This window comes from Zalophus californianus, chromosome 2, assembly GCF_009762305.2.
Source record: "Zalophus californianus isolate mZalCal1 chromosome 2, mZalCal1.pri.v2, whole genome shotgun sequence".
Taxonomy (NCBI): domain Eukaryota; kingdom Metazoa; phylum Chordata; class Mammalia; order Carnivora; family Otariidae; genus Zalophus; species Zalophus californianus.
Window position 1 is genome coordinate 91,445,857 of NC_045596.1, and position 22,826 is coordinate 91,468,682.

At 37.7% G+C, this 22,826-nt stretch overlaps 1 pseudogene; it reads right to left on the reverse strand.

The window, feature by feature from the left end:
* LOC113925517 overlaps positions 1 to 22,826 on the reverse strand; it is a 34,711-nt pseudogene that overhangs the window by 446 nt on the left and 11,439 nt on the right.

Below are 22,826 nucleotides of genomic sequence, written 5' to 3' on the forward strand. Positions count from 1 at the left end.
GAGACATAGAGCAGAATGGAACAACAAACAGCTTTAGAGACTGAACATGTGAAGTGACAGTGATGCCAAAATGGTAGCTTTTGGTACGGAGAGACCCAGAGGACGACAGGAAAACACAGGGTGAGCCACTGTGGCTTGAAGTTGGCAGCTCTTGTAGCTTTAAGTACTCTCCGCAGTATGGCAGCTAATCAAATGTGGGTTTTTTTTGTCTTGCACATCTTGACTTGGTATGTTGTTGTAATACGTTGTCAGCTGAAGGTCAGGGAATATTTTTTTCCTTCTGTTAACCAAATCAAGTATTTTATCAGATAAGCATATTTCTTCATGTAATTGAACTCATAGCTATATTGTGATTGCAGTGATCTGTTTACTCCAGGTAATGAGTAAGCCATGAAAATCAACTTAAATTAAGATGGAATGACACCCAGACTAGGAAAGAAGGAAAAGAGGAAAGATATGAATTAAAGGACTAGCATTCTCTCCTGGAAGACCAGTTTTCATGGTGATGGACTAGATGTGACTAGAGGAAGTGCGCAAAGGGTTTCCTTGGAATTGTTGAAGCTATGAGACCTTGTGTCCGCAGACTGAGAGCAGTCAGTGAATGATGTGAAGAAAGACCTGGATTTTCCCTCTTGCATTGTCATTCTTCAGGTACATACAATCTTGTGAAAGTGATTTTACCTCTTCTGAATACAAGTTTATTATCTGTTAAATTCCATATTTGATTAAGTGATCTCTAAGTTTCCTTCCAGAGCTAAAACTTGTTATTCTTGATAGAATTCAAATTGAGCAAAAATTCAAAATATTATTTATTAGGAGAGCTCAAAGTTAATCATTGTCCAGGTGCTTTATTAAAATTACCTGGAAGTTAAAGCACTTGTATAAGCTAAAACAAGTGTCCAGGCTAGTATTTTATCACCCCAGTTGTCTATGTATTAAATAGACTTCCTGAGAATTTTAGAACAGGCTATGGGTTCTCCATCAGTTAATCTTTGAGCACAGAAGAATTGGTCTTTAATTCAGTTATAGATCCTTCCCTGGTCTCCCCTCCTCCCCTTCCTTTTTTTTTTTTTTTAAGATTTTATTTCTTCATTTAAGAGAGAGAGAGACAGAGAGAGCACAAGCAGGGGGAGAGGCAGGAGAAGTAGACACCCTGCTGATCTGGGAGCCTGATGAGGGGCTCGATTCCAGGATCTGGAGATCATTACCTGAGCCTAAAGCAGACACTTGACCATGTGAGCCATCCAGGCACCCCCTCCCTCCGCTTTTTTTTTTTTTTTAAGAGATGGAAAATCCTCTGTATCAGATAAACTGTTGGTTAAAATGACCAGGTCCATATTTAACCACGGGTACAAATTATCTGAATTCTGAGTGCTTGCCAAAAAGTTAATTTCAAACTCATTGCTTCCCAGTATCTATCAAAAGATCTGTAGACAGAAACAATATATAGAAAGGATTGCTTAAAAGATGGAATCTGCCCATTATCCCAGACACTTTATTTTATTTATTTATTTATTTATTTATTTATTTATTTATTTATTTTTAAAGTTTTTTTTTTTTTTTTTAATTTGACAGAGACACAGTGAGAGAGCGAACACAAGCAGGGGGAGTGGGAGAAGCAGGCTTCCCGCTGAGCGGGGAGCCCGATGCAGGGCTTAATCCCAGGACCCTGGGATCATGACCTGAGCCGAAGGCAGACACTTAACGACTGAGCCACCCAGGCGCCCCTATCCCAGACACTTTAAATCTACTCCTGGATTTGGTCAGATCAGAGGATGGCTGCCTACCTGGAAGTATTGTATTGACCTTATAGAATTGCCTTTGCTGAAAGAGTGATGCCAACAGCACTATGAAACTTGTCTTTGTGTCTACTCTAAAAGCACAGTTGAACATGTAAGCCAGTATATTACATGCTACTGGTTTTATGAGGACCATGGGGAAACATTTCTGTCGGATATTAGTAACAGCAATAATTTTGCTTCTCCTAACAACTGTTCTGATTTTATCTTATGTACCTTGTAAATTGTGTAACTGATCAGGATTCTGTTTTCCCACTGACCGAGAGAGCTTAGGGCCAGATTTGCAGCCTACCAGTAGCAAGTCCTTATGATAGGAGTTTTTTTAATGGTCTCCTTCCTGGCTTCATTTTATAACCGTACTGATATTTTTCTTCCATTTATGTCTTCTACTTTTAATTCAAGTTATCCCTTTGTTTTATTTTTCCTTTTAATCTGAAAAAAGTATCTCTACAGCTAGATGAGATACGTGTATCTCTATCATCCATTATCTATCTATCATCTTTGCTTAGATATTGTTTTTTTTACTTTCCTTTTTGTCTCAAAAAGGACTTAAAAGAATTTAACAAAATATATGCAATCATATTTAAAAATATGAACAAGTAAATCAGAAAACGGTGAAAATTGTGGTGCACTTACTTGATGGCAAAAATTAGATCAGAATGAAACTTTGATTCTCTATAGAGTCAGGGTGAGTAACTTTCCCATGCAGGACTACTGTCAATTACACAGGGTTGGGGCGCCTGGGTGGCCAGTCGTTAAGCGTCTGCCTTCGGCTCAGGTCATGATCCCAGGGTCCTGGGATCAAGCCCCGCATCGGGCTCCCTGCTCCACGGGAAGCTTGCTTCTCCCTCTCACACTCCCTCTGCTTGTGTTCTCTCTCTCGCTGTGTCTTTCTCTGTCAAATAAATAAATAAAATCTTTAAAAAAAAATTACACAGGGTTGAACTGATTGTCTACTTTTTCATTATATGCCTTGAGCAGTTACTGGCAACCATCAGAACTGGGGAAGTCACCTCCTACTGTTTTCTTCTGGTCTTACTAGTATATCCATGTTTCTACCACCTTCATAAGCAACATATGGTAATAGGAATCTCCCAGCCCTCTTTTGAAACATTTCCAACTCTTTTAATAAGATGTCATTTATTAAGCATTTCTACTTCTGGAAATGTTTATCTTACTTTCAGAGTGATTTCTTCTTTTTAAAGTGGAGGTAATATTTATCAAAGTGACATTTTTGGAGACCACATAGAATAGTGAATCACAGGAAAGGGTCTGTCTCTACCACTTTCTTGCTATATGGCTTTGGAAAATTGCTTACCTTCTCTGTGCTTAAGTTCCTTATCTGTAAATTAAAGATATAGCTCCTCTTTATAAGTTTGATATGAGGAGTAAATGAGTTAATAGATACAAAGTACTTTGATATAATCATCGTTAGTAAAATTTCCTCAAAAGTTAGGTACAACCTTGGAGATGTTTTATCAATCAATTTTGCAATAAAGCGACATTATAGCAAGGAATTCACTTTTGTGATTAATTCTAGGGATGCCTAACATTATAAGAATAAAAGCATGGTCAGACATCATATATGATAACTTCATTTATGAATGTATTTATTCCATAACAATCCTTTTCCAGAAAAGGGCAGGTCATAACAAATGAAAGGAAAAAAAAAGTAAAAGGAGACACCTGTTTGATCCAGAAAGACTTGTGTTTGAATCTCAGCTTCACCATTTGCTATTCACATAATTCATCAATTATTTAACACCTCAGTTTCCTCAGATGTAAAATAAAGGTGGTGCCCACTTTTCAAGGTACAGATATGAAAGACATTTGTTGTTTAAGACAGTCTCAAGACGGTGGCCCGGGAGAGAGAGAGAAGGTGGGGCTGCAAGTTTTCTTCATGTCTGGGCTCTGCGACACCCTCAGACTGAGAGCAAGGAATAGTCCTTGACAGGCTCTGTTTCTGTTTCTGGGAGTGGAACTTGGCTCTGTTCTCTAAGAGGTCTTAGGTTTTAGGCAAGAAGCATATGTATTAGCAGCTGAGTGGCTCTCTGACTGCTTCCTTCTCATAGAAAGTTGGGAACCTAGAGGTTTCTTGTTATTTTTTCCTTAATCTCATTTAATTAAAACTCAGAGTATTTTTTTATACCATTATATTAAAATTTTGTGGATTTTCTATGGATCTGATGGGGTTCCACCAAAAGTTCTAAAAGCCACATCCATAATTCTTTTTGAGAGAGGCCTGACTCTACTTTGAGCTCTGTGTGAGGCTGCTCTGTGACAATGTCCTTAAGATTCTTATCACTGAGAAGGTCTATCAGGTACCATCTGAGATTTTAACAAAAGTTATAAAAATAGTAAAGAGCCACACCCCATGGAGTCTGGCTATAGGCCCCAAACCTATGTGTGATCTTGTAAGCCTGACTGCAGGCAATTACAAAGACTGTACCTGGCAGGCCTCACAGGATAAAGCTGCCCCCCAACACTAGACTTGGGGCACAGCAATCACACTGCAGTCTCTAAAGGGAGTTGCCATCATGGAAGGACCTGGGACCCCTGGCTGCTCACACTCTTACACATATCTGCATCTTAGCCTAGATGCCTCTGTTTGGAGGAGGCCTCTTTATCAGGAGCTTCAGCTCATTCCTTCCACAGGTATCTCTGCTGAGACTTTATTTTTAGGGAGAGAGAAGTATCTCGAAAGCAGTTTTCTCTATTGTAATTCAGCACTCAGTACTTTTCCACTTCCACACTCAGTTTCATAAATAGCAAGAAGTGTTACTCTGGGCTCCCTGGGCAGCGAGATGATCCCTTACACCTCCCAGAATCACCTGACCCTCAGCCAGAATCACACCATGGGAAAAATTGGGAATATTGGAAAACTGGAACACTGAGGTCGATGGTACTTTATTCTGTTTGTTTAGCTTCTTATTTATATGATCCATAGTAAATGATAGAAGTCTTGACTGTTCCTTTAGTTTTGGCTTATTATCTTTTTTTTTATGTTTTTTATTAACATAAAATGTATTATTTGTTTCAGGGGTACAGGTCTGTGATTCATCAGTCTTATACAATTCACAACACTCACCATAGTACATACCCTCCCTAATGTCCATCAGCCAGCCCCCATCCATCCCATCCCCCTCCACTCCAGCAACACTCAGTTTGTTTCTTGAGGTAAAGAGTCTCTTATGGTTTGTCTCCCTCTCTGGTTTCATCTTGTTTCATTTTTCCCTCCCTTCCGCTATGATCCTCTGTCTTGTTTCTCAAATTCCTCATATCAGTGAGATCATATGATACTTGTGTTTCTCTGATTGACTTATTTCGCTTAACATAATACCCTCTAGTTCCATCCATGTCATTGCAAATGGCAAGATTTCATTTTTTGATGGCTGCATAATATTCCATTTTGTGTGTGTGTGTGTGTGTGTGTGTGTGTGTGTGTGTGTGTGTGTGTGTGTACCACATCTTCTTTATCAACTTATCTGTTGATGAACATCTAGGCTCTTTCCACAGCTTGGTTATTGTGGACATTGCTGCTATAAACTTTGGGGTGCATGTGCCCCTTCAGATCACTACATTTGTATCTTTGGGGTAAATACCCAGTAGTGCAATTGCTGGTTCTTAGGGTACCTCTATCTTCAACTTTTTTTTTTTTAAGGACTTTTTTTTTTTTAAGATTTTATTTATTTATTTGTGAGAGAGAATGAGGTAGAGAGAGAGCATGAGAGGGGAAAGGGTCAGAGGGAGAAGCAGACTTCCTGCTGAGCAGGGAGCCCAATGTGGGACTCGATGCCGGGACTCCAGGATCATGACCTGAGTCGAAGGCAGTCGCTTAACCAACTGAGCCACCCAGGCGCCCCTATCTTCAACTTTTTGAGGAACCTCCATACTGTTTTCCAGAGTGGCTGCACCAGCTTGCATTCCCACCAACAGTGTAGGAGGGTTCTCCTTTCTCCACATCCCCGCCAACATCTGTCATTTCCTGACTTGTTAATTTTAGACATTCTGACTGGTGTGAGGTTGTATCTCATTGAGGTTTTGATTTGGATATCCCTGTTGCTAAGTGATGTTGAGCACTTTTTTATGCGTCTATTGGCCATTTGGATGTCTTCTTTGCAGAAAAGTCTGTTCATGTCTTCTGCCCATTTCTTGATTGGATTAGTTGTTCTTTGGGTATTGAGTTTGATATGTTCTTTATAGATTTTGGATACTAGTCCTTTATCTGATATGTTGTTTGCAAATATCTTCTCCCATTCTGTCAGTTGTCTTTTGGTTTTCTTGACTGTTTCCTTTGCTGTGCAAAAGCTTTTTATCTTGATGAAGTCCTGATAGTTCATTTTTGCCTTTGCGTCCCTTGCCTTCGGTGATGTTTCTAGGAAAAAGTTGCTGTGGCTGAGGTGAAAGAGGTTGCTGCCTGTGTTCTCAAGGATTTTGATCCTGTCTATATTTAGGTCTTTCATCCATTTTGAGTCTGTTTTTGTGTGTGGTGTAAGGAAATGGTCCAGTTTCATTCTTCTGCATGTGGCTGTCCAATTTTCCCAACACCATTTGTTGAAGAGACTGTCTTTTATCCATTGGACATTCTTTCCTGCTTTGTCAAAGATGAGTTGACCATAGAGTTGAGGGTCCATTTCTGGGCTCTCTATTCTGTTCCACTGATCTATGTGTCTGTTTTTGTGCCAGTACCATACTGTCTTGATGATGACAGCTTTGTAATAGAGCTTGAAGTCCAGAAATGTGATGCCACCAGCTTTGCTTTTCTTTTTCAACATTCCTTTGGCTATTCAGGGTCTTTTCTGGTTCCATACAAATTTTAGTATTATTTGTTCCATTTCTTTGAAAAAAGTGGGTGGTATTTTGATAGGGATTGTGTTAAATGTGTGGAGTGCTCTAGGGAGCATAGACATTTTCACAATATTTGTTCTTCCAATCCATGAACATAAAATATTTTTCCATTTCTTTGTGTCTTCCTCAATTTCTTTCATGAGTCCTCTATAGTTTTCCGAGTACAGATCCTTTGCCTCTGTGGTTAGATTTATTCCTAGGTATCTTATGATTTTGGGTGCAATTGTAAATAGGATTGTCCCCTTAATTTCTCTTTCTTCTGTCTTGTTGTTGGTGTATAGAAATGCTACTGATTTCTTTGCATTGATTTTATATCCTGCCATTTTGCTGAATTCCTGTATGAGTTCTAGCAGTTTGGGGTAGAGTCTTTTGGGTTTTCCACATAAAGTATCACATAATCTGCAAAAAGTGAGAGTTTGACTTTTTCTTTGCTGATTCAGATGCCTTTTATTTCTTTTTGTTGTCTGATTGCTGAGGCTAGGGTTTCTAGTACTATATGGAGCAGCAGTGGTCATAGTGGACATCCCTGCTGTGTTCCTGACCTTAGGGGAAAAGCTCTGTTTTTCCTCATTGAGTATGATATTTGCTGTGGGTTTTTCATAGATGGCTTTTATGATATTGAGGTATGGACCCTTTATCCCTACACTGTGAAGAGTTTTAATCAAGAAAGGATGCTGTGCTTTTTCTGCATCTATTGAGAGGATCATATGGTTCTTGTTCTTTCTTTTATTAATGTATTGTATCACACTGATTGATTTGCGGATGTTGAACCAAGTTTTGGCTTATTGTCTTATTTGATATTCTGGTAGCTCAGCTCTCAACACACCCTTGATTTGATTTTTGCTCCCAAGCATTATTTTCCTTTAAGAATTTTTACCAGCTGGGGAGGCAGGGTCTGAAAGACTTATTTTCAAGCTCCATAGGTCCCGGGGCCTTCTATATTTTCCCTAAATTTTTTTTGCACACTGAACAAGTTTTCCTTTAGCTCATCTGTTTCTTCCTGCATCTTACCCTATTCAGCTAAGACGATCCAATTGCCACTTTCAAGATTCCATATAAAGACGTCCTGGCTTGTGAAATGAAGAATGAACCAGAAATTTATTAGGTATACTGCTTGTCTTCCAAATTACCACAGGTGACAATTTTTCAATTGTTCTGTACTATATAACACAAGTCACTCTTTCTCCAGTTTCCAATAGTCCTTTTTCTATTTTCCCACTTCACAGATTTTTTCCATCTTTCCAACTGCTACTGCTGCTCATGAGCCAGTGCCACATGTTTGAGGATCTTCTCTCTCTCTCTCTCTCTCTTTTTTTTTTTTTTGGTCTTTTTTAAAAGTTTTTATTTAAATTCCAGTTAGTTAACATATAGTACACCCCTCTTTCAGTAAACATTTCTATATCAGTTAACAATTGCTGTGTAATAAATTGTACCAAAGTTTACTAGCTTAAATAATAAAGATGTATTATTTCTCATGAATCTGTGGGTTACTGGGTGGTTTCTCTGTTAGTTTCTCTTGCAGTTATCCATGTGATTATATTTAGTTGCAGGCTGCTTGTGCAGAAAGGTTCAAGATGGCTTCACTCATGTTTGGCAGTTGGTTCTATCACATAAGATGCCTCCGTTCTTCTCGATATGTCTGTTCATCCTCTAAAAAGCTGGAATGACTTCCTTCCATGGCGGTTTCAGGGCAATTTCCAAGAAAAAGAAGGTAAATGTTTGAAGGTCTCTTGAGGTTTAAGCTCTGGAACTCAGACAATGTTATTTCCCCTGCAGCCTATTGAGAATCCATTGATAAGCCCAACCCAGATTCAAGTGTCAGGAAAATGAACTCTACCTCTTGTCAGGAGAAGCTGCCAAGGACTTGTGGTCATATTTATTGTGCCATAATAGTACTGCTCACTGAAATGAGAGGATTGTGCCCTGGTGTGTGTCTTTAAAAACTTGCTTCCCCTCTGGGAATACTTATTCCACAAAACATTTCTGCAAGCTGTTTCTCTTCGCTCAGCTCTCAAAATCTTGCTTCTACAACTACATGTTGAACCATGGCTCTCATGTTTCCCCAGGACTCCTTTTATGAGTTTTATAGGCTAAACCATGTCCTTCTGAAATGATATATGGAAGTCCTAATACTCAGTACCTCGGAACATGAACTTATTTGGAAAGAGGGTCTTTATAGAGGTAATTAAGTTGAAGTGAGGACATTAAGGTGAGCCCTAATCTAAATATGGCGGTGTCCTTAAAAGGGGAAATTTGGATATAGATACACACAGAAGGAATATTATGTCAAAATAGACAGGAAGAGTACCATGTGAAGTCCAAGGATTGAAGTGATGCATCTACAGGCTATAGAATGCCAAAGATGGCCAGAAAACCACCAAAGTCTAGAAAGAGGCAAGGAAGAATGTCCCTACAGGTTTCAGAGGGAGCATGACCCTGACAACACCTTGTTATCTGACTTCTAGCCTCCAGAACAGTAAGACAGTACATTTCTGTTGTTTTAAGCCACCCAGTTTGTAGCACTTTGTTATGGCAGCCCTGGCAAACTAACACAGACAATTTCTTCATGGAATTCTGAATCTTCACCTGCATGTGCAGCTGTCCACATACCAATTAGTTCCCGTGCCAGTTCGGTTTCCTGAAAGGCCACTCTAAACATTACCATCTATGTCTCTCTGGTTTGTCATAGTTGAATAACTGCCTGGGGCTTCAAGGGTAGGCCCTGGTAACTCACATTTTTTAATATTTTTAGTTCTTAGCGCCTAAACCTCAGAAGAAGGCAAAGTTTTAATTATAACTGTATAACTTTCATATTATTAGAAATGGTGGTCATTTTCAGCAAGTCTTGAAGATAGATATTAGGAAATATCTATATTTTAATATATAATGATAAGAGCAATTCCACATAAAGGGGTGATAATAGAATTTTGTTTTAAAATATGGAATATAAGAAACAACACAGAGGATCATAAGGGAAGGGAGGGAAAACTGAATGGGAAGTCATCAGAGAGGGAGAAAAACCATGAGAGATTCCTAACTACAGGAAACAAACTGAGGGATGCTGGAGGGGAGAAGGGTGGGAGGATGGGGTAATTGGTGATGGACATTAAGGAGGGCACGTGATGTGATGAACAGTGGGTGTTATACACAACCAATAAATCATTGAACATTACACCTGAAACTAATGATTTAAATTTTGAATTTAAGTTTTAAAAAAAGTAATAAAAAGAACCACCTAAATCTAGAGAAATCAGAAAACAAATTTGACATGACTAGAAACTAATATAAAAAAGACAAAATAGCAAGGAAAATCTCGTTTGGTTTCCCAAAAGTTTTCCTTGCAGATCACTTAATTTTTGATAGGGATTTCCCCCTACCCTTTCATGCTGTCAAAGAGAAACAGCCTATTGACATCAATTCATAGAATATTTTGTGCCTCTACAAAAATTAGAATGAATAAACTAAGAGGATTCACTGAGGTGAGAGTACCCAGGTAAAATTAATCGCTTCTGTCATAGTATAAATAGAAAAGGACTCCATATAAGCAGTAAGACTTCTGAATGAAAAAGAAGTCATTTTATTAGAGCTGGAAACATATGATGGAAGAGTTAGCATGGCTTATCCTGGCCTAGATTAAGCCCAAAGCAAACCTTCCAACTGTTGTTGAATTACAAGTTAAAAAATCTTCAGAAAGTTTTCTTTAAGTACATATCTTACAAAATTTCAGTTTTTATGAAAAAGTTACAAGCTGAGAAACTACTTTCCCCTAATCTTATGAAACACAAATATTAAATTTTAACATTTAAAGAAACGTGATAGTGTTTTAATGGGGATATGTTGAAAAGAGACTTATTTTATTTATATTTTTAGTTATCTGGCACTAATGTATATGTAGTTAAGATATGTAACTGTTAATATTAGTGTGTTATTTATGTGTGTTCCTTCCAATACGCTTTCACAGTATCGTACTGAGTCCACAACTCTATTTGTATACAAATTTAGCAAATAAATTGTGGGCATGTTATTTGTTTATTTTTACATATCTTCATATCTAGAAATCCACTTTAAATCTTGTTTCTTAGGGAGCCTTATACTGCCATTGCTTCACATTTGATATTAGCTCAAAAATAATTTAAATAATTTGCCTCTTTCAGATAAATGACCATCTTCTTCCTTTCTCACTTTCCATCACCTACCCCTCACACACCAAACACACACATCGTTTATCTTATTTTACATAGAAATATAATCTACCATTACATTACATGCTGGGTTTCCTAGAGCTTTGTCATCAGATTATGACATTATTACCTCACACTTAATTAACTAATTAATTAACTTGCACATTTGGAGGATAAAATGTCAGACAAAGATTTTGAAACTTGTATTATTCCTGTGGTTATCTAAAGCAGCTTCAAGAAAGGACATTAGATTACTTGTCACTCTGTGTTCATCATCTTCCATTCAATCTGCAATGCTTGAAATCACTGTACTCAACCGAGCATCTTTTAAATCGGCACGTAACTAAATGAAACACACAACTATTAGTTTAGAAAAAAAATCGCAATAACAAGCAATAGTCTCCCTGTGCCTCGTCATAGAGTAATCCCATTCCCTGTAACTCAGGTGTCCCCAGTGACCTTGAATTGGGGTAGAAAGAGGAGCGAGAGATGCTCTTTGAAACTGCCACCCCCAGGAGGATGGGAAGAGCTGAGCTGTTTTTCCAGTCTCTCCTTCCCTTTCACAGACCTTTTAGTAAAATCTCCTAGTCGCTCAGAACAAGTAGTCTTCATTACTTACGCTATCCCTCTAGATATGAAAAGAATTTCCTACAACTTGTTCTTAGGAATGCTGAGATGATATTGAATGAGTAATCTGTAATTTAAAAGTGATTGAAAAAAGCAAAAGTGATTGAAATATTAGAGGGAGAGAGAGAGAGGAAGGGGATAGCTAGCTAGCTGATGGATAGATAGGCAGATTGGTAGGTATTTCAGTTGTAAAACTACAGGTAGTAGAACATCATAAAAATAGGACTTGTCTGGGTAACTGGGTGGTTCAGTCAGTTGAACATTTGCCTTCGGCTCAGGTCATGATCCCAAAGTGCTGGGATCGAGTCCTGCATCGGGCTCCCTGCTCAGCGGGGAGTCTGCTTCTCCCTCTCCCTCTGCCTCCTCCTGCCTGCTCATGCTCTGTCTGGCTGTCTCTCTCAAATAAATAAATAAATAAAATCTTTGAAAAAAATAAGACTTTTCTTAGAAATTTAATACTGCAAATGCCATTATAACAAAAAGTGTTCAGGAAAAGCTTCCTGTTCTGTCAAGTTTTACCCTCGGCCATTCTGCTTCCCCCCCCCCACCCCACCGAGCAGTGAACAACATTCTCCTGATAGCCCTGGATCCTGAATGCATAAAACCCTGGATCCAAGAATATGTCAATTGCTAGCTCCTTTCCCACTAACTCACTTGTGACCTCTGGGAACTCTCTTAACCTCATCTGTAAAATGGGGCTAATAACATTGACCTGTTTTATTGACTGCTGGGAGGTTTGGCAGTGAATGTTTGAAAAGCACTTTAAAAATACCAATGAAAAGTGAAAAAAAAATAAGAAAGGTCATTTAGGTGATGGCAGAAATGCACACAGTATTTGAGGCGAAGCAGGTTAAACAAATACGCAGCCAGGACCAGACTCTGGAGTGAGGGGTGGTTCCCTGGGGTGGGCAATTCAGGCTCTTTCTCTTCAGGGGCAACAGGTTGTTTATGAAGCATTAGGTAAGCGGACACCATCAGGGAGAGGGTGTTTGAGTCCCGGGGAACGGTAATTTCATTAGTGATGGCTCCAAGCAAAAAATTAGCACTGTAAACATTTTTTAAAATGTAAATGCAAAGACAACTAAAGTGAAAAGGAGAAAAAAAGCTCAGAGACAAAAACAGAGTTTTTCCACCTAAGTGCAAAAATACATAAGAGTTGAGAACCGCCTGGAGGTCAGAATGTTGAATATCAGTATGGGATCATCAAGAAGAGCCCTTCCTCAAGTAAGGGATGTCTAATTGAGGTAAATGTATTTATCCAGGGCAGAGATTAGCAGGTAAACAGAAATACTTCCATAAGCATCTCCTTGTCAAAATAACTATAGTTTTGAACACCTATTATGTGTCAGGCATATACTAAATACTTTGATAATTTCAATAAACCCTCTCAATAATGCTAGAGGGTTGGTGGTATTATCTCCAGTTTACACGCGAGAGAGCTAAGGTTTAAATATCCTAACTTCCTCTGGATCACAAACCTAAGAAGAGATGCAACAGGGATTTATACCAGTCTATCTGATTCTAAGCCCACCTTCTGCAATTATAAATATGGATGTACATCCCAACTGATCATCCAGAAACAAGGCAGGCATTCAGATGGAATCAGGGCCCATATCAACCTTAATTGTGTAGGACTAAGTATCTCAGTAACACATTTATAAGACTTTCGCTTGTAACGCACAGTATATGTATATCATCCGCCTATAAAGTTACTTATCAAAGTGTGATATACATACACAAAAAGGCATAACTTATAAATACACAACACCTTGAATTTTCACAAGCCAAAGGCCCATGTAGCCAGCACCCAGATCAAGAAACAGAACATTACCAGTACCCAGAAACCTCCTTATCCTCCCCTGGCAGGCACTATCTCCCCAAAGGTAATCCCTATCATGCCTTTGAACACTATAGGTTAGTTTTGACTATTCTTTCTTTTTAAGATATTATTTATTTATTCGACAGAAAGCACCCACACAGGGGAGCAGCAGAGGGGAAGGGAGAAGCAGGCTCTCCGCCGAGCAGGAAGTCCGATGTGGGGCTCAATCCCAGGACCCTGGGACCATGACCTGAGCCGAAGGCAGACGCTTAACCGACTGAGCCACCCAGGCGCCCTTGACTATTCTTGAATTTAATGTAAATGGAGTCATAATGTATGTATTCATTCATGTCAGATTTCTTACCCTCACTTTTCACAAGTTTCAGCCAATTTATTGTGTGTAGTTGTTGTTACTCATTCTCATTGTTGATAGTATCCCTTAATGTAATGATAGGACAGCATATTTATCCATTTTACTATTGATGGACATTTGGATAGTTTCCAGATTGGGTCTATTATGAATAGTGTTACTATGAATATCTTACTCATGTATTTCGGTAAACACATATATGCATTTCCATGGGGTATATTTCTAAAGCAGAATTTGTGTACCATAAGGTGAGCATATGTTTAAAACTAATTGTATAGTTTTACAGCATGTTTGTACCAATTTATACTCCCACCTGCAATGCATGAGAGCTCCATTTCCTCCACCAACATTTGGTATTTTCCTTCTTTTTTTCATATTGGTTTTGATTGCACATTTTTATTGTTACCACTCCTTGTATCTGGGAAAAAATATTTGTAAAAGATCTTTGTAGTAAAGATGACTTAACTATCTTATGTAGCAGAATCCCAATGTAACAAAAAGTTTTGCCCATCATTTTGGTAGGTATGAACTTCATGACTAATCATAGTGGGCCTAAAAGTCCCCATTGGCATTGATGGAGAATTTTCTTTTCCAGATTTCCCTTTCTCAGAAAAAAATAAATAATATGCACGCCAATGATCTCTCTTTAAGAGCCACTTCACCTCTGACCTGAGACTTAATGAATTTATAAACTCTCTATTCTTTTCTCATAATACGAAAAGCAAGATACCACACAGAAGCCATTATGTTTATGGCGGCATTATCAGGAGAGAGGGGAAAACGGATAATCCATAGAGTGCCTCTGAAAGTAATACATTTCCTAATTGTCCAAAGGGTTTTTTACTGTTTCTCAGTTCTGTGTCTCCATGTAGCTTGGTGTGTCTGAAGAAGTAATGTGAAATGTGATCTCATAAGGGATTCCTGATGAAGTAAAAGTGGAGAACGTATGACATGTGGGTAGTCTCTGTTCAGGGGATAAAAATGAATGGGCCACAGAGAGGGGTGATGGGCAAGGAGTCTTGAACTGTGAGTCAGGAGACTTCAGCTCCCTTCTTGGCTCCTCCATGGCTTTATAACCTTACCTGGTACCTGATCTCAGGATCGGACCTCCCTTGGCTATAGTTATACAGTGTCTAAGGCATGTTTCTGCAAGTAAGGAAATGTTAATCCAGATTCCTGCACTCCACCCCATGGTAGTGAATTAGATTTTCTGGGATGGGGCTCTACAATTAGCTTTTTAAAAGAAGTACACTCATGATTCTGCCCATTGAAGTTTGAGAACCACCGCTCTATGACAGCTTCCAGAGCAGCACTTTCCAAACTTGCCTTAGCATAAAAATGGCCAGGACTGTTCATTAGGGATATAGATGCCCAAGCCTCTACTATGACCCTAGACATTCTGATTAGTAGGTCTGGAATGAGTCCTGTATGCCTGAACAAGCTCCCTTGAGAAGACAAATGATCAACTAGATTTGGGGAAGCACTCCTCTCTTTCCATACGCTACTAGTTTTTCAACAGCTTTCTCCAAAGTCCCTGGAGTTCTTTTAAGAACGTTATGGCTGGAAAAGGGTAGGATGGGGTAAAGGGGTGAGGGAAAATTATACGGATGCTGGGTTAATGCTTAAGTGTTTAAAGCCCTCTGATTTTATCCAGAGTTTATCCACTTCCATGTAATTTATATATTATATTGTATTATATATTATATATATTAGGTGTCCACTCTAATTTTTATTTTAAAAAAGAGTTCCCCACCCTCCTACACTGTTGGTGGGAATTCAAGCTGGGGCAGCCACTCTGGAAAACAGTATAGAGTTCCCTCAAAAAGTTGAAAATAGAGCTACCCTACAACCCATCAATTGCACTACTGGGTATTTACCCCAAAGATACAAATGTAGTGATCCAAAGGGGCTCATGCACCCCAGTGTTTATAGCAGCAATGTCCACAATAACCAAACTATGGAAAAAGCCTGGATGTCCATCAACAGATGAATTTTTATGCAGCCATCAGAAAATGAAATCTTGCTATTTGCAACGACAAGTGGATGGAACTAGAGGGTATTATGCTAAGCAAAATAAGTCAATCAGAGAAAGACAGGTATCATATGATCTCACTGCTATATGAAATTTGAGAAATAAGACAGAGGATCATAGGGGAAGGGGGGGAAATGAAACAAGATGAAACCAGAGAGGGAGACAAACCATAAGAGACTCAATCTCAGGAAACAAACTGAGGGTTGCTGGAGTGGAGGGGTGGCTGGGTGATGGACACTGGGGAGGGTATGTGCTATGGAAGTGTTGTGAATTGTATAAGACTGATGAATCACAGACCTGTGCCCCTGAAACAAATGATACATTTTATGTTAATTAAAAAGAAAGAGTTCCAGCTAAATTGTTTGAAAACCACTGTCTATTTAAAGATCTCTGTTTTAAAAAATTAAAGATTTGTGTCAACTTTCTCTTGACATATCTATCTACACAGAATATGTATATATATATTCATACACAGAATATATATATGTATTCATACATAGAAAAGTACACATAAGTGCACAAATTAGTGAATTTTTACTATTTGGAACACATTCAGACCAAGAAACTAATCTTGACCAACATCCCAAAAGCCCCAGTCATATCCTTCCCAACTGCTATCCTTACTCAAAAAATGATCACTATCCGGATCTCCAATACCATAGATTAGTTTTATTTGTTTTTGAACTTGACATAGCAGAATCATTCAGCATACACTCTCTTGTATCTGGCGTTTTTTGTTCAGCATTGCATTTGGAATTCATTCATATTATTCTGTTATGTAAAGTACCTTTCCGTTGCTTCATAATATTCTATTGTGTGACTATACCACAAGTAATGTATCTATTCTATTGATGATGGTCATTTGGATAATTTCTAGATTTTGGATAGTGCAAACAGTGCTGCTATAAACATTCTTCAACAGGCCTTGTGGTGAACTTATGTTTGCATTTCTGTTGGGTATATTCTTAGGAAGGAAATTAGAGGGTCCTACAGTGTAGTGGATATGGTCAGTTTTTAAAGTTGCTGCCTAATGGTTTTCCCTAGTGGGTATACCAGTTGTTATTTCTGCAGCAGTGTATAGAATTACAGCTGCTCCACACCCTTACCACCACTTGATAATTTCTGTCTTCTAGCTTTTGTCAGTGGGTGACTGGCTGGAGGGTTATATAGTTTTGTTTCATTATTGTTTAGCTTTATATCTTTGTTAACTTTTTTTTATGTTTATCGACCATTGAGACATTTCTTTTGTGATGTGCCTATTTAAATCTTTTGCCCATTTTAATTTTTTAAAGAAATGTATTCTTTCTCTAACACTCTCCCTTATGTGGATTCAAGTTTCTGACCTATATTATTTTCTTTCTCTCTGAAGAACTTCTTTTAACATTTCTTGCAAGGCAGTTCTTCTGGTGACAAATTTCCTAAATTTCTGTTTGTTTGAAAAAGTATTTCTCCTCCACTTTTGAAAGATAATTTCACTGAATAAAATCCCAGGTTGGTGGGATTTTTTTTTCAATCAGCATATTAAATATTTTGCTCCACTTTCTTTGTGCTTGCATGATTTCTAAAAAGATGTCCAATGTAATTCTTATCCTTTTTCCTTTATGGGTAATACCCCACCCCCATCCCTACCCCAGTTTCTTCCAAGATTTTCTCTTTGTCTTTGATTTTCTGCAGTTTAAATGATTTACCTAGGGACAGATATTTTGATATTTATCCTGCTTCGTATTCCCTCAGATAACTGGATCTTTCATTAAGTTTGGAAAATTCTCAGTCAATATTACTTCATGTATTTCTTCTTCTTTCTTCTTCTTCCCATTAGGTCTATGTTATATGTTACTTCTTCATAACTGTTCCACAGTTCTTGGATATTCTATTCCATATATATTTTTTCATTCTTCTTTCTCTTTGTTTTTCACTTTGGGAAGTTTCTAGTGACATTCCTTCAAACTCACTGACTCTCCCTTTAGCTGTGTCCAGTCTACTGATGAGCCCCATTAAAGGCATTCTTTATTTTTGTTATAGTGATTTTGATATCTAGCTTTTTCTTTTGGATCTTCCTTAGAATTTCAGTCTTCTGCTTACATTTCCCATCTGTTTTTGCTGTTTACTTTTTCCATTAGTGCTCTTAGCATATCAAGTTATTTTAAATTCCCAGTCTGATAATTACAAATTCTCTGCCATGCCTGAGTCTAGTTCTGATACTTGCTTTATTTCTTCAGACTATGTCTTTGCCTTTTAACATGACTTTATTCAAAGTCAGACATGGTGTATCAGGAGAAAGGAACTGAGGTAGATAGGTCTTCATTGTAAGGTTTATGGTTATATGGCTAGCAGTAGACTGTGTTCACTGTTTGCTGTAGTTGTGGTGTCACAGGCTAAAATTTCCTCTAGTGTCCTTTTTTTTGTCTCCCCTGTTGTCTTTGAGTTTCCCTAGAGCCTTCTTGGGTACTGAGATTTGCAGTTCTTTTGGCTTTAATCCTTGTGATTACACAGGAGCCCTATCAATGTGGTAGTAAGGTGTGGGACACGGGAAGCATTCTCTAAGGTCCTATCGTTAGGTCTCAATCTTCTAGTGAACCTAAGCTGGGTATTTCTCTTCCTCCACATTAAAGGCTAAAGGGGGTTGGAGTTCAGTATCTTCCTTTTCCAGGTCATTTAGGGTTTGGTAAAACTTCAGTTGGTTAGGCTCTGGTAAAATAGTTTACCTTAAGAGCAGGCCTTGTTAAGAACAGAAAGTTCTGGGCATATTTCAGAATGGTTACTTTTCCTCTTCTGCTGTCAGAAGTAGGAGGGGATTTTCCATTGATCATTAGGCTGTGAGGATTTGTAATAACATTCCTCAAGTTGTAACTTTGTAGTTTGATAAAGCGGAAAAAAAATTTGCAAGTATTTATTACGTATTTTTAAAAATTCATTTTTGATGATAATTCTATTTACTGTTAGGGAGAGAGTCCATATTTTGTTTAAGTCCATGGCCTTTTTGAAGGAGAGGGAATGGTAAGTCACAAATTTATGCTTTGATGGGAGATACGAAGATGCTCTAAACAGCTTAAGCATTCTAGGTATCATTTAAATGGTGTTCATGATTCAGTTTTGAATAACAAAAGATATTTCTAAATTGTCTTTCTTCCATTTAAAAAATAGAACTATTTCGAGGTGGTGAAGATTGATATGTTAGTTGGAGAAATTTTAAGCATTATTCTTCCAAGCCTCTATCTGTAAAGATATAAAATAGAGAGAGATCAACTTTAATTAAGCTCTTGTCTATATAATTCCCTTACAGATAAAAAAAATCACAGGAGTTTTTAGTTGTTGGTTGTTGAATACATTATGTAAAGTAGAGGCCTTTGCTTTTTTTAATTAGATTATTTTATGATGTTACACAATTTGGAATTAGTGAAGACCAAGAGTTATTTAAATTATAACTTAGGGAAATCAGCTCTCTGTGTAAGCATTAAAAAAAAGGAACTAATAATAAGGTAGAAATCTGTTTAAAGATAAATGTTAAAGGAAACACATGTGCTTTAAGGCAATACTGAATCCAATTATAATCTGACAGCTATTTCATGAGGAGAACAATGCATTAAAATATTTGGACCTCTAAACACATAATGTACAATACTACAGTAAAACTACTTTTGAATAGCTAATAAAAATATGCAACTGTTTAAATAATAGAACTTCCAGGGTCCAGCTTTATGTGTTTAACGTTTTTTTTCCTCTTAGTATTTGTCTTTTCAGTAGTTAGATCACTATCCCAAATAGTTCACTAGTTTAATTTATTATTTTTCCAACAAAGGTAAGTACCTGTCAGGTAGCTAAATGACTATAATATTGCCTCTTAGTAATATAACAAGATGATAAGTGCTAATTTTTTCCAAATGATGCATCAATGAGGCATGCAATATGCGTTCAGGTGTTCAGAGAATAGAAAACTACGACCAAGATATGGCAAATTAAAAGATCGTGGCAGCACCATGGGTGGTGGGTAGGGAGAGGGATGCATTGCTACCGAGGCTTTCCACTCCGGCTTGATTCATTTTCACCGGGAGTGGTGTCTGCAGCAGGAGACTAGTATTTGACCTCCGGAAATTGCAAGTCGTACTTTCACAGTTGCCTACTTTGCATTTGTCACTGACGCCCCTCTTTTTACTACTAGAAATTAGATGTATAGAACTATGCACAAAGGGAACTTATTCTTGCAAAGCACCACAGTTGAGAGATTTTCCATATCGTGCTCTGGTAAACACGTATTTTGCCTTTGCTTTCCCCACCATATTTAATGTGTCATTATGTCTCAGATTTTTCTCTCTTAATTTTGAAAAGTTAATTAAAAGAAGTGGCAGAATGGGATGGAGAGTTTCTAAAAACAAGTCAAATTCATTTGAACAGTAAAAATAATTGCGGGGCGAAATTAAGGTGCAAGCACATGCCTACTCTAATTGGTGCATACTTATTAGGAGCTCTTCACTTGCAGCCTCTCTCCGTGTTTGGGGCTCATGATAACGTGGATACTTAAGGGAAAAGTATGATTAGAGATGGTGTAGTTCATTCAGTAAACATTTCTTAGTGTTTGATGTGGCTGAACTGAGCATCACATATGATTTTACACTTTTATCCTTTCAGACAACTGACAGGTCTCTAATCTCCATCTTAGAACCTTCACTCAGCTTGAACTTTGGCTCATAAAGGTCATTTTGGAACCACTTGGGACAGAGAGCTGCGTCCGTGAAATCCCAAAGAGTCGATAGTTACGATAATAGCTTTAGGCACATTTTCTTAAGACCCAAGGGAAAGACAATTTCAATAAATGTAAAACTATGCCATCTGCAATCCACAGAATATCTTAGAAAATCTCATAGGAATAAATCTTCTCTTTTCCTTCAGGCAAGAACCTCCTTAACAATAACAACGCAAGGCACTATTAAGGGCATAAGGTACTAACTATGGCAAAAAAAAAAAAAAAAAATCATACACACAATATATTAGACAGAGAGCCTCAAACACAAAAAGAACATCCATTTGCTGTACCTCACGTGCCTCACAACTGCTCGTGAAGCATGTTCTGAATATTTAGATCTTAAATTGTTAAAGAGACTATGAATTGTATGAACCAAGTTAATAATGTGAAAATGACTTAGGTGTATCATTCAATTATGGAATGCTTTAACTGTAGTTCTTCTTTTATTTTCTCTTTACCTTTTAGTCTTCAGCTCATAAAAATAAAAAATCCTCACAGGTTAGATATGTCAGGATAATTAACAGAAGGTTCCTCAGCAGCAGATGTCTGAGATAAGTCGTAAAGGGCATTCTCTTCCCTTGACATGCCATCAAAGGGAAAAACAACGAATATTTAAATGAAAGAAGTAAAAACTATGTGGGTGCATGTTTTAATATCTGAATAATTAACAGATTTTTAAATCATGACTTAAGCTGTAGGAAAATTAAGAGATCTCATGACCATGTTAATATTAATTTTTTCTTGCCTGCCACAAATTATAGCATTGCCTTTGATTTTTTTTCCTTCCCTCGCTATATTTCATGATGCAAAAGAATGCTTCTTGAAAGTAAAGTATCCCCTCCAGCGAAATATTTCACTCGATTTGCCTCAGAGAATTCCGCTGGCAGGGGGTAAAAAAAAAAGATGCTTCGGAAAAACTTAAAATTCAACAGCTTAAAAGTATTTTTTTTTTACTGATCTTTCAAATAATATTGTTAAATAAGTCAAAATAAGTGAATTTCAAAACTCAAATTTTTATTTTAATTTATACTTAAACTTTGTCTTAATATTCTATATTTTGTGGCTTCTCTTTTGCATTTATTTTAAATAATAATGTGAGTGAAATCAACCACAAATCCCATCCTCTGAAATAATCTCCATGGAGATTATATTAGGAAAGGTTTTCTTGTTTACTTTTAAAAGGTCTCCTGAATATAGCTGGTGCCAACAGAGAAATTCTTCTAAAGGTAGTATAGGGATTTTAATCTGCCCCTTACCAGGAAGTGATGGAGGCCAATGCAAATAGCACTCATCTGATTCTGTAAAACTCATAATAAGAAATAACGAAGCATCTGGTCGACAGCAAAAGGTCAAGGAAGAAACATTTTGAAATGGAAAGTGTATCAGTCCCTCTGGCAAAGACTTAGAGGTTGGCAAAGACTGTTGTTGCTTCAGGAAGCTTTTGTGTCTCATATTCAGACTAAGAATATATATTCTTCCATGTGCTCAGTATGGCATTCAGAGCAGAATTAGTTCTTAGTACCAGGAGCAGGGCATGAGCATGGTCTACCTTTTTTCCCTCAGTGGTTGAGGGCGGTGATTTTCAAACTTTGCTGCTTCTTAGAATCCCCAGGAGAGCTATGAAAACTTGCCATGCTAATAAAACCAGAGACCCTGGGCACCAGTTGCGGCTAAGGTTCTGCGGGTGCTGACAATGTGCAGCCAAATTTGAGAACCAATGATTCAGAGCTTTTAGAAGGCACAAGCAGATGCAAATGTGTGTGGACCTGCAAGTGTAAGGCACCCATACTCTCGTATCGGCTTTAAAACGGGCCTAGGGAATGATGTAGAACCCGTTGCAAATCCTTGAGTAAAAGAGTGGGGTGACAGTGAATTCATTCAGATAAACACTGGGATTAGATGAACGCAAAAGAGTTTCTCATTCAGAGTATATGGCTTAATTTCTTATGATAGGGATTTGGATATAAATGAGATTCATGTAATTGAAGTTTCCTGAATATTCACTTTTTGGGAGATTATCTCCATTTTGGCAAGTGAGAATGTTTCTGGATCTTGGGAAGAAAAGTCTCAATACGCTGCCACTGATTTGGGAGTTGTAGCTTCAGGAAGAATAACACCTGATAACTGACAAGAATATCACTGATAAGTCTCTAGTGTTTTAAAATCAGCTTAGCCACTTGTGGGTTCACATATATCATCTTTTTTTTCCCCTTATTTCTCTGGAAGTTTTCAACTACTAGTACTTTGATTGTGTAAACACTCTCACACCCTCATCAGACACGAACTTCACATGAATGCCTCGATGGTTGGCTTTTACACCTAGTCTTAAAATCTAAAGGAAAACAATTTTAGAGTTCATTTGTCATATCTAATTTATACAAAAGAATGGTAGGATGATGGTTTTGATAA